Below are 11886 nucleotides of genomic sequence, written 5' to 3'. Positions count from 1 at the left end.
TCCTGACCTCGTGACCCGCCCGCCTCAGCCTCCCAAAGTACTGGGATTACAGGCTTGAGCCACCGCGGCTGGCCAGATTTACCAATTTTTATGCAGAACAGAAAGAGACCCAGCTTCAGTAGTTTTTCCATTCTGCCTCAGTTGATTCTTGAAGCTGATTCTGTAAGAGAGCATGTAGCATTGGAACTGCTTAGTGGTAGAGAATTGTCTGCTAAGATCAGCCTTCCAGCCACTTTATAATGCACTCAGCCAAGGATAGTGACCAATAGGGACAAGAGAGGAAGGGAAAAGAACAAATCTAAACTTTCCACTCACCACAGCACTTCAAATCCCTCCTCCATTATCCATTATTTCCCTCCTGCCTGCCCTAGGACATTGCTCTAGGCTGCCACAACTACAGGTGACAAGGACAGTACTCTCAAGTTAACAAATTTTTGTGGATAGCATACTAAGTGCCTTGCTTACTGGGGCAAGTTATGCCTGGAGTTGAACATGAGATACAGAAGAAATATTCTTCCACTAAAGCAATTTTCCACTTAATCAGAGAGTGGGGAAAGATTGTAGATAAATCAAGATGAGATCACTACAGAGTCAGGTTGTGTTCCCCAGAGACTCCAGTACAAACAGGGTGATCCAAGGGGATTTTCTCAACAATGTGGGGTGAGTTACATCTTAAAATGGTCAAATTTAAAGAATAGAAGATGGAATATCAAGAGAAGGTTAAATCCTCTGGAGATGATAGCAACTGGGATATAAAATGACCCTTTGAGCCACTACAGCAGTTCCCTACTTTAATCATCTTGCTGTTGATGCCTTGATTCTCTGGGATTGGACTTTCTGGTTCCTCTTCCCCACAACTCATATTCATTATCAGACTTGAGGATATGTCTCCATCCTAGCTCTTTCTCGCTTTGCTAAAAGAATGAAGACTTAGTGACTCAACAGGGTGGTCCAGGGATAGGTAAGATATTTTGCACACTAGTGCCACTCCAGTGTCTCTGGGATGTGCTGGCATTCTCTGACTTCTTTATCCACATCTGTTCTCCAACATTGAAACCATGGACTCCTTTCTCCCAGCCTCCTGAAGCACTCTATTTCCTGTGCTGATCACTCACTTGAGGGTAACTAGATAACTTGTACTGAAAACGCCACCCACACTTAATGTCACAGAGCATTCCTTTCTCTCCCCTGATCAGCCCCTCAGGAAGATTAACACTTCCCTAGGTACAAAAGTCCTTTGTGGATGCAGGACTGTGGCAGAGAGTGACTTCTGAGAGAACCCACACTAGGTCAGAGCTAACCTCAAAAAAAGAGTCCAGATGTGAAGAGTACATGGCTCAGGGACAGGCCTGTCAAGAAATATTGGACACGGTACAGACATTTAACAGGACTTTCTTGCCCTCCAGAGCCAAGGAATAAAAGAAAACTACCAAACACTATAAAAGTCTACTGAGATAACAAAAGCAGCACAAGCACTAAATACATTAAATAGCAAACTAGTCATATGTGAAGAGAATCAATTCACAGAGCATGGAAAAAAGAGAATAAAACTGAGACTCAGTTATAAGGGCCTAGATTTAAATCCTTGCCTTTCCATCATCTGAGACTGATTTTCACTTTGAGATATTTTAGAATAATAGGTTTTGCTTACCTTAAAAGGACTCTGAGTGCATGTTAAAAGTAGAATACAACTCTATGTCCACATGCAAAAAAAAAAAAAAAAAAAAAGACACAAACCTTACACTCTTCCTATTTAACTCAAAATGGATCATAGACCTAAATATAAAATGAAACACTGTAAAATATTGGAAGATAACATAGAAGAAAATCTAGATGACATAGGGTTTGGCTATATAAAATGACTTTTTATATATAAGACCAAAGACACAATACATTAAAGAATAATTGATAAACTGGACTTCATTAAAATTAAAAATTTTTGCTCTGCAGGATACATTGTCAAGAGAATGAAAAGGTGAGCCATGGACTGGGAGAATATATTTGCAAAAGACATCTGATAAAGAATTGTTATCCAACATATACAAAGAAGTGTTAAAAATTAGCAATAAGGATACAACCTGATTTAAAAATGGACTAAAGACCTCAACAGGAACCTCACCAAAGAAGATATACAGATGGCAAAGATGCTCCATATCATATGTTGCCAGGAAAATTTAAATTAAAACAGAAGTGAGATTCCACTACACACCTATTAGAATGACCAAAATACAGAACAATGATAACAGCAAATGCTGGTGAAGACGTGGAGCAACAGGAACTCTCATTCATTGCTGGTGGGCATGGAAAATGGTATGAATGCTTTGGAAGAAAATTTGGTAGTGTCTTAGAAAACAAAACATAATTTTATTGTATGACCCCAATGATTGTGTTCTTTGGTATTAACCCCAAAAAGTTAAAAATTTGCATCCACACAAAAACCTACCCAGGAATGTTTATAACAGCTTTATTCATGATTGCCAAAACTTGGAAACATGACATCCTTCCATAGGTGAAGGAATAAATGAACTGTGGTGGCTTCAGACATTGAAATATTTATTATTCAGTACTAAAAACAAATGAACAATCAAGCCATGAGAAGACATGGAGGAAACTTAAATGCATATTATTAATTCAAAGAAGCCAATCTGAAAAGACTACATACTGTATGATGTATGAAATGTCAAAACTATTGAGACAGTTAAGAGTCAAGAAGAGAGGGATGGATAGGTGAAGCAAAGGGGAGTTTTGGGAAAGGAAAACTGCATTGTATGATACTATAATAGTGGATACACATTAGTCGAGATCCATAGAATGTACAATGGCATTCTACAATGACACAGAATGTACAGTTCACCAAGAGTGAACTGTAGTAGAAACCATGGACTTCGGGTGATAATGATGTGTCAACATAGGTTTACTGATTGTAACAAATGTACAACTCTGGGGTGTTGGAAGTGGGGGGGCTGTGCTTGTCTAGGGACAGAGGGTAAATGAAAATTCTCTGTACATGCTATTTAATTTTTGCTGTGAACCTAAAACTGCTCTAAAAATGAAAGCATATTTTTTAAAATGCATGTAAATGGTCTAGGAACTGATATTAGCCAGATAGCAGACTAGGAAGCTCTACACTCTCATTCACCTATGAAAACATTAAAACATCAACAGCAACTAGAGACTGGCTAAAATAATTATATAAGAGCTCTGGAAAACAAAGACACATAGCAACCAAGTGAACACTCACTCAAGAAAAAACTACATTCAAATGGCAGAAATATCTGTGGTGTTTTCATTTGCTCTTGCTATTCTCTCCTCAACATGATGACATTGGGAGAAGCAGCCCAGTTTTCATTTCCTTCCCTCACCTGGAGAGAGCACAGCAGGCCTTACTCTGTTCGTATTTTTATGCTGGAAGGCAGCATGTCTAGGAACTAAAGCTGAAAACAGCCAAAGAAGATAGTGGTGGTGGTCACTTTTCATGATAGCGGCAAGGTGACTTTAGACCTATGGACATCTAGGGAAAGAGATTGTGGGTGAAAGAATATACTAGAACATTTAAATGCCCAGGAAAAAGCTGAGGGAGACTTTTTGGGAAATGAAAACATTAAAAGCAGCTGTGTATATAAAAGAATAGAAAAAAAGCACATATACAAACCCAAGGAAGACACACACACAGAATAGATTTGAGGAAACCTTAAGTCTTCAACCCAGGTTTATACTAAGGATCAAAACATTCCCTGCTAATTAATAAATATCTTTCCTGTCGGTCTGCAAAGACCAAAGTGGCTGTTTTCTTAAAAGTCCATTTTTTTAAATAACAGGGCATATAAAAAACCATGAAAACATGGCCCATTCAAGGGAAGAAAATAAGTCTCTAGAAACTCTCCCTGAAGAAACACAGACATTGGTCTTAATAGAAAGACTTTAAAACATCTATATTAAACATGCTCGAAGAGGAAAAGGAAAACACAAGAAAAAAACTAAAAGAAATTGAGAAAAGTATATATAAACAAAATGACAATATTAAAAAGAAGAGAGAAAATATTAAAATATCCAAACAAAAATTGGAGCTGAAAAAAATGTCTAAATTGAAAACTTCACTGGGGAGGATCAAAAGAAAATTAAAACAGGCAGAAGATCAACAAACTTGAAGATAGGTCATTTTAAACCAATGAGTCCGAGGAGCAAAAGAAAAAGGAATTAAGAAAAGTGAACTGAGGCTTAGAAACTTGTGAAAAATCAAGCAGACCAATATATGCATTATTGTAATCCCAAAAGAAGAAGAGAGAAACAGGCAAAGAGAGTACATTGAGAAATAATGTCTTAAAACTTCCTAAACTTGAGAAAATATGTTGTTCTACAAATCGAAGAAACTCAACAAACTAAATACACAAACCCAAAGAGAGACCCACACTAAGATACATTATAATCAAACAACCAGTACTGTCATGCATTGCTTAATGGTTGGGAAGGGTTCTGAGAAATGTATTATTGGGTGATTTCATTGCCAGGAGAAGGTCATAGAGTTTACTTACACAAATCCAGATGGATATCCTACTACACACCTAGGCTATATGGTATAGTCTATTGCTTCTAGGTTACAAACGTGTACTGCATGTTACTGTACTGAATGCTGTAGGCAATTATAATACAATGATAAGTATTTGTGTATCTGAACATAGAATAGGTACAGTAAAAAATACAATGCAAAAGATAAAAAATGGTACACTTGTATAGGGCACTTACAATGAATGAAGCTTATGGGACTAGAAGTTGCTCTGAGTGGCTCACCAGTGATGGTGAATGAATGTGAAGGCCTAAGACATTACTGTATACTACTGTACTTTTTATAAACACTGCACACATAGGCAACACTAAATTTATTTAAAAATTTTTCCTTCTTTAATAATAAATTAACTTTAGCTCATGGTGCTTTTTTTACTTAATAAACTTCATTTTTTTAACTTTCTGACCTTTTGTAATAACATTTAGATTCAACATGAACTCATTATACAGCTGTACAAAATATTTCTCTTATATCCTTATTCTCTAAGATTTTTTCTATTTTTAAACACTTTTGTTAGAAACTAAGGTACAAACACTCACCTTAGCCTAGGCCTACACAGGGTCATGATCATCAATATCACTTTCTTCCACTTCCACATCTTATTCCACTGAAAGTTCTTCGTGGGCAATAACATGAATGGAGTCACCACCTCTTATGGTAACCACACCTTCTTCTGAAGCACCTCCTGAAGGATCTACCTGACATTCTTGAGGAGGTGTCACTCTTTTCAGAAATATGTCCATGATGGTTTGCTTGCTTGTTTGTTTCACCATAGATTTGCTTGTAAGCAGGTGGTGCATCATGAACATTCCTCCCTATTAACCAAAATCTTTCAGTTTTGGGATCCAATATTTCAAAATTTTTATAGAGCTTTTTGAGGCCTGCAATAGCTTCTACTAAACCTTTAACTGTGGATTTTGTGGGGAGTTCTTTTTCTTCTTCGGTACTTTTTTCTTTTGCCTCTTCTTCAGCTATTCATTTCTGTTTCAGTGCAATTATAACCTTGTGGGACAACTGTTGTATATGTGGTCCATTGTTTACCAAAATGTCATTATGCAGAACATGAATGGATCTCTATGTCCAGAAAAACTATCCTTCAAGTTACTGTCTAGAGAACTTTCATTTCAACTCAAAAGACTACAGAATTTTTTATAGGTTAAGTCTAGTGCTAATGAATTCCATCAGCTTTCATCTGTCTGAGAATTACTCAATTTATCCCTTATTGTAAAGAATAGTTTTTCCAGATATAGAATTCTTGGTTGAAAGTTTATTTGAAATTTCAGTGTGTTTTTTTGTTTTTGAGATGGAGTCTTGCTCTGTTGCCCAGGTTGGAGTGCAGTGGTGGAATCTCAGCTCACTGCAAACTCTGCCTCCTGGGTTCACGCCATTCTCCTGCCTCAGCCTCACAAGTAGCTGGGACTACAGGCACCCGCCACCACGCCCGGCTAATTTTTTGTATTTTTAGTAGAGATGGGGTTTCACCATGTTAGCCAGGTTGGTCTCGATCTCCTGACCTCATGATCCGCCTGCCTTGACCTCCCAATGTGCTGGGATTACAGGCATGAGCCACTGTGCCCAGTCTTCAGCATTTTAAATGTAACGTCTCACTGTCTTCTGATCTGCAAGGTTTCTACTGAGATAGCTGATGGTAGTCTTATTGTGGATTCCTTTTATGTGATGAATTACTTCCCTCTTGCTTTCAGGATTGTCTTTATTTTGACATTTTGATGTTTGGATTTGTAGATTCATGTCTTTCCTCAAATTTGGGGAGTTTCTGGCTATTATTCTTCAAATAATCAGTTTGACAGTGTCCCATAAGTCCCTTAGGCACTGGTCAATTTTCTTTCTTTTTACTTCTCAGACTGAATAACTTCAAATTACCTATCTCCCTGGTTGCTGATTTTTCTCTTTGTCCTCTTGAATCAGCAGTTGACTCCCTCCAGTGAATTTTTCAATTCAGTTAATGTATTTTTCAGCTCTGGCATTTCTATTTGATTCTTTATAACAATTTCTATCTCTTTGCTCATATTGTCATTTCATTCATATATCGTTTTTCTGATTTCTTTTAGTTGTTTGTCCATGTCTTCCATTAGTTCTTTGAGCATATTTAAAACAATTTTTTAAAAGATTTTTTTTCTAGCAAATCTAAGGTATTTGCTTCCTTAGGGATGGTTTTTGGAGATGTATTATGTTCCTTTGAATGAGCCATGTGTTGTAGACGGAATGTTTTTGTTTCCCCCATATTCATATGTTGAAATTCTAGTCTCCGATATGACAATATTAGAAGGTGGGGCATTTGAGAAGTAAGTAGAATTAGATAAGGTCATGAGAGTGGAGACCTCATAAATGAGATTAGTGGTTTCTATCTTGCCTGAATTGACACTAAGATAAGGAACAGTGACATAGTTTGGATCTCAGGCTGGTGGGAGCTGCAGAAGACAGTAGTGGTGTCATGGTGGTGAAAACTGCAGGGGACTATAGAATCAGAAATGCCTGAGGGCAAGAGAGTATGGGCAGAGGAATATAATAAAATATCCAAGCCCTTTAGAAGCTGGATGAGACTCTTTGGAAAATTAAGACATTTAAAAGCAGACTTAGATATGAGGGAAAATTTTTAAAATGTACACAACACATGGCTAGACAGGGCACATCTGGAAAATATCTGAGAAGGCCATGAGTCTCCACTCAGGGCTGATCCCAAGGTGTGGAGGACCACAAATTAGTTGTCTTTCACACCAATCTTCAAAGAGTAGGAGGGAGGGCCACTTTCTCAAATGCCCAATTTTCTTTTCTTTTCTTTTTTTTCGAAGACAGAGTCTCACTCTGTTGCCCAGGCTGGAGTGCAGTGGCACAATCTCGGCTCACTGGGTTCTGGAGGTTGGAAGTCTGTTTTTTTGGTTTTGCTTTCAAGACGGAGTCTTGCTTTGTCACCCAGGCTGGAGTGCAGTGGCGTGATCTCGGTTTACTGCAACCTCCGCCTCCCAGGTTCAAGCAATTCTCCTGCCTTAGCCTCCTGAGTAGCTGGGATTACAGACCCCCGCCACCACACCTGACTAATTTTTGTATTTTTAGTAGAGACAGGGTTTCACCAAGTTGGCCAGGCTGGTGTCGAACTCCTGACCTCATGATCTGCCTGCCTCGGCCTCCCAAAGTGCGGAGATTACAGGCATGAGTCACTGCGCCCAGCCTTGAATGTGACTTTTTCTTAACTTAGGTGTTTTCTTCATAGTTTTAGATCTTGAACTGGTTTCCAGATCTACTATGAAGATATTTTAGAGCATTGAGCAAAGTACTAGATTCGCTTATGGAGAAGAGTCATTTTTATCGTATTATATATTCCCAGCAAAATATTAAAATGTTACAACTTTCAATTTATTTAAATTTGTTTTAAGTCCTATTTCATGTTTCACATAAAGTTCATTTTAGATAGTTTAAAATTCCGAATATTTTACTTTCATTGTTATTTTTTACTTCACTGCTCTTGGCAAAACAAGAAAAGAATCAGAGAAGTTCTGATTCTTCACTTTGTATTTAACCTCTGTCCTGATTTCTTTTGGCATTCCAACGGACTTTCAGACTTTGAGAACTTTCAAATATATAATTATTACCTGCAATTCATGAGTCATTCTCCTCCTTTCCAATTTTTATACCCCTGATTTTTTCTCCTGTGTATTTATTTGGTTTGTTATGTTAGACAAGGATGGTTAGTGGCTTTAGACATTATTTTAATAGAAGGCATTGTGCTTAATGTTTAATTATCCTTCGGATAAATTCTAACTTTTTAAATAGTCTTCTAAATTTTATTTACTAACATATAATTTAATTTTTTTCATGTTTTAAAGAGGATTGACATTATTTTCATTTATGCTCCTTTGTCAAATAAATTGGACAACTTCCCATATTTACTAATCATATAAAAGGAGCTGACAAGTTTTTCCTGTAAAGGGCAGGAGGCAAAGAGGCAAAATTGAAGTAAGTTACCAAATTTGGCAATATTTTATAGGTACACATATAATTAATTTCCACAAATCTTTTATTAATGAAATTCAAAATATAATAAACTCTGAGTATAAGTTTTGTAATAAAAGTCTGCTACTAAGAAGAATAAAATTCTTTTGGGGGTAACATTTCCCTTATTTGGGGTTCAAAATTAGTATTCCCTATAATTCTAATTGATTGTAAATGTTCATCTGTCAATGCTAATCTTTTATAAGATTTTATTTGTTTTCAAAAATATCTTTTCACTCAAGTACATGCTGCCAAGTACTGATATTAATACACAGCCATATGATTTTAATTGAGATATTTATTGTTTGCAAGACATTTATAAATCCTTCTGTATACTTACTTTTTAGCATGTCACTGCATTGCAGATTAATGAATTCCCAGTGCTTTTACTCAGTTAATCTCACGGGGCTCCCTAGGCAGCCAAGAGGTTTTGGAAAGGGGTGACCTCTTTCCAGCACCATGGCATCTGGCAAGAGATTATTACAAGATTATGTAAAATTTGTAAATGAGGAGTATGTTGCCGATATAACCCCAAAATTACTAAAATTTTATGATGTCCTTTATAAGTGTGTCCAAAAAGTCTCCTTGGAGGAGAATGACATCAGTGTCATATTGTACCTGAACTCGTGGGAAAAGGTGGATGTCGTTAAGATCTTGTCTGCAAAGCTAGAGCACTCAGCCTCTACTCAACAGGGCATGCTAAAATGCACAGAAAAGCAGCAACTCAGTTTGCCCCACCACTTACCAGTTTTGCCCTGCCCACTGATCAAGTCTGCGCCTTGGCACTTGGAGGGGAGCAACACATTGATTGCTCCCTTCAGAGGAGACTTTTATCAAGTTAGCTAGTCAGTGAGAAAATGGGAGCCCCAGCAGTCCATCTTCCTGAAATCTAGGCAAGTAACAGCTGAGAGCAGAACTCAGAGAAGACTCAGGTTTGAGCTCTTAATTTAGAATGGAAATCTATAGCAACACCTGACGAAGCAGTTACACCAAGTTCAAGTGTGTGCCAGCAGGTGGCAGCACCTTCCCAGGAGGCTTCTGCCTGCTGCTGAAACGAGTTTGTAAACCAAGAGCCGACCCAGCGGCGTATCAGTCCGTTCCGTTCCATGTTTGGCAAATCTAGGGCAAACAACCCTACTCACTGTGCCGATTGTTTTGAAATGTAAGTTTTGTCATTATTCAGGAAAGTGGAGGTCAAAAAATTAGAAGATGATTGCCCCCGAAAACAGTTCGTTACTCAGTTTCTGAGCGGACGGAGCATGCCACAACCATGCAGGGACGCCTGGAGTAACACCACCAGGGACAGTCAGGAGGCAGAGCGCGCAAGGGGAACACATGGGTTAGAACCTGTTTTGTGATTTTTATGGGAAGGAATGGGGAAGGCAGGGTAAGCAGGTTTAAAATTGGCTGGTTTGTATACTTTCACAAAACGATGACATTGCCAGGCACATGACCCGAGAGTGATTAGGGCAGAGAAATAGAGGCCCAGGATGTACGATCTCGATACAGGAGGTGGTGGGGTGTGCACTCTGGACTGGTTGGTTTTCGTATAAACAGTGTGCTTGCAGGCGAGTCCTTTACTAGCCCTAGGAAGTGGCTAGCCCTGGGTGGGGGCAGTTTCTCCATGTTCAATAAGGCCCCCAATGTCAAAGCATCAGATTAAAAAGACATGTTTAATATAGATTGAAACTAAGTTGGTATTCATTTGAACTACGTTGTTATAAATTGAGATGTTATTATAATCCCCAAGAAAAACAGTAAGAAAACAACTAAATATATATATTTCCCTCTATATATAAAAGACATGAGAACAGAACAAAAGTGATACACTAGGAAATATCTAGCACAAAAGAACACAGTAATTCAGAAATTTAATAACAAAAAAGAAATGAGGTAAACAGTAAACCAATAGGTAAATGGCAGAACTAAGACTTTTTTAAAAATCAGAAAGTACGTTGAATGCCAGTGCCCACCGCTTCTTACAGGCTGGGGTACTTGTAGGTATGAGCAGGATGGGTCTGGGCAGTATGACTTGCTGCCTGGGAAGATGTTGGTAAGATGTTCCCATAATGAGCCAGTTTGGCCCTTGTTCCCACAGAATGTGAGGCTGATGTTCCTTGGACTTTTTCCCAGCAGAAGGTGATAAAGTCAGGCAGGCAGTTGGACAGGCTGTTTCTAAGGGCCCAAACACCCGTGGAATGCTTCACTTTAGCCAAGGTCTGCAAAATGGTGGTGGGGCGGGGGGTTACAAAAGGATGCAGTTTGGATTAATGCTTTATCACTGTTATAATTATTTGTTTCATGTTTATACCCCGCATTGGACTCTAAGCTTGAACGCAGAGACCCTGTCTTGATTATTGTTGTAGTCCAAGTACCTAGCAGCATGCCTGCTAAGCTTTTCCTGAATGAAGGAATGAATGAATTGCCTTTTGGGGCCTCTCTCTGCCTCATAGAGGAGAATTTATAGAGAATCATGTAAGAGAATCTATAGAAAAGAATCTGGATTAAGGTGCTTGGTCAGTTGAAGAAAGCAAGATCACCAGGGATCAAAAGTTACTTGAGTTAGAGGATAAAACTAGGATTTCTGAGCCTCAGGCAGGTTCCTTTAAAGTAGAGAAAGGTATGAAAGAGCTTGCTATAAATAATTCGTTTCCTCCAGGATGAGTTTGGAAGAACAGCTGTGAGCCTTGGGTCTGACTTTTGTTGACAGAAGCAGTGGAAATTAGTATAGAAGGGAAGAGGTGCTACCTATTCCACCCCAACTTAGAACATAGACAGACAGTGGGCTCTGGAGAGCAGATGCTTTCAGCTGAAAACAATTGTTTTTAAAAATTCCCTGTGTAAATTTGCTTCAAAATAACCTAAGTGAGGGGTTGTAGCAATGAACAGGGGAAGCAGATAAAATAAGACTGGACGCAGTGGCTCATGCCTGTAATCCTAGCACTTTGGGAGGCTGAGGCGGGCAGATCACCTGAGGTCAGGAGTTCAAGACCAGCCTGGCCAACATGGTGAAACTCTATCTCTACTAAAAATACAAAAAAATTAGCCGGGCGTGGTGGTGGGCACCTGTGATCCCAGCTACTTGGGAGGCTGAGGCAAGAGAATTGCTTGAACCCGGGAGGTGGAGGTTTCAGTGAGCTGAGACTGTGCCACTGCATTCCAGCCAGGGCAACAAGAATGAAACTCTGTATCAAAAAAAAAAAAAAAAAAAAAGATAAGGTTGGTCCTGTGTGCATGATTGTTGAAGCTGTGTGATGGGTACATGGAGGTACTGTCTACTTTTGTATGTGTTTGAAACTTTCTATACTGAAAAT

The sequence above is a fragment of the Rhinopithecus bieti genome, unplaced genomic scaffold (genome assembly GCF_001698545.2).
Source record: "Rhinopithecus bieti isolate Rb0 unplaced genomic scaffold, ASM169854v2 scaffold_20150, whole genome shotgun sequence".
In the NCBI taxonomy this organism is placed as follows: Eukaryota; Metazoa; Chordata; class Mammalia; order Primates; family Cercopithecidae; genus Rhinopithecus; species Rhinopithecus bieti.
Note: the sequence above shows the minus strand (reverse complement) of the source record.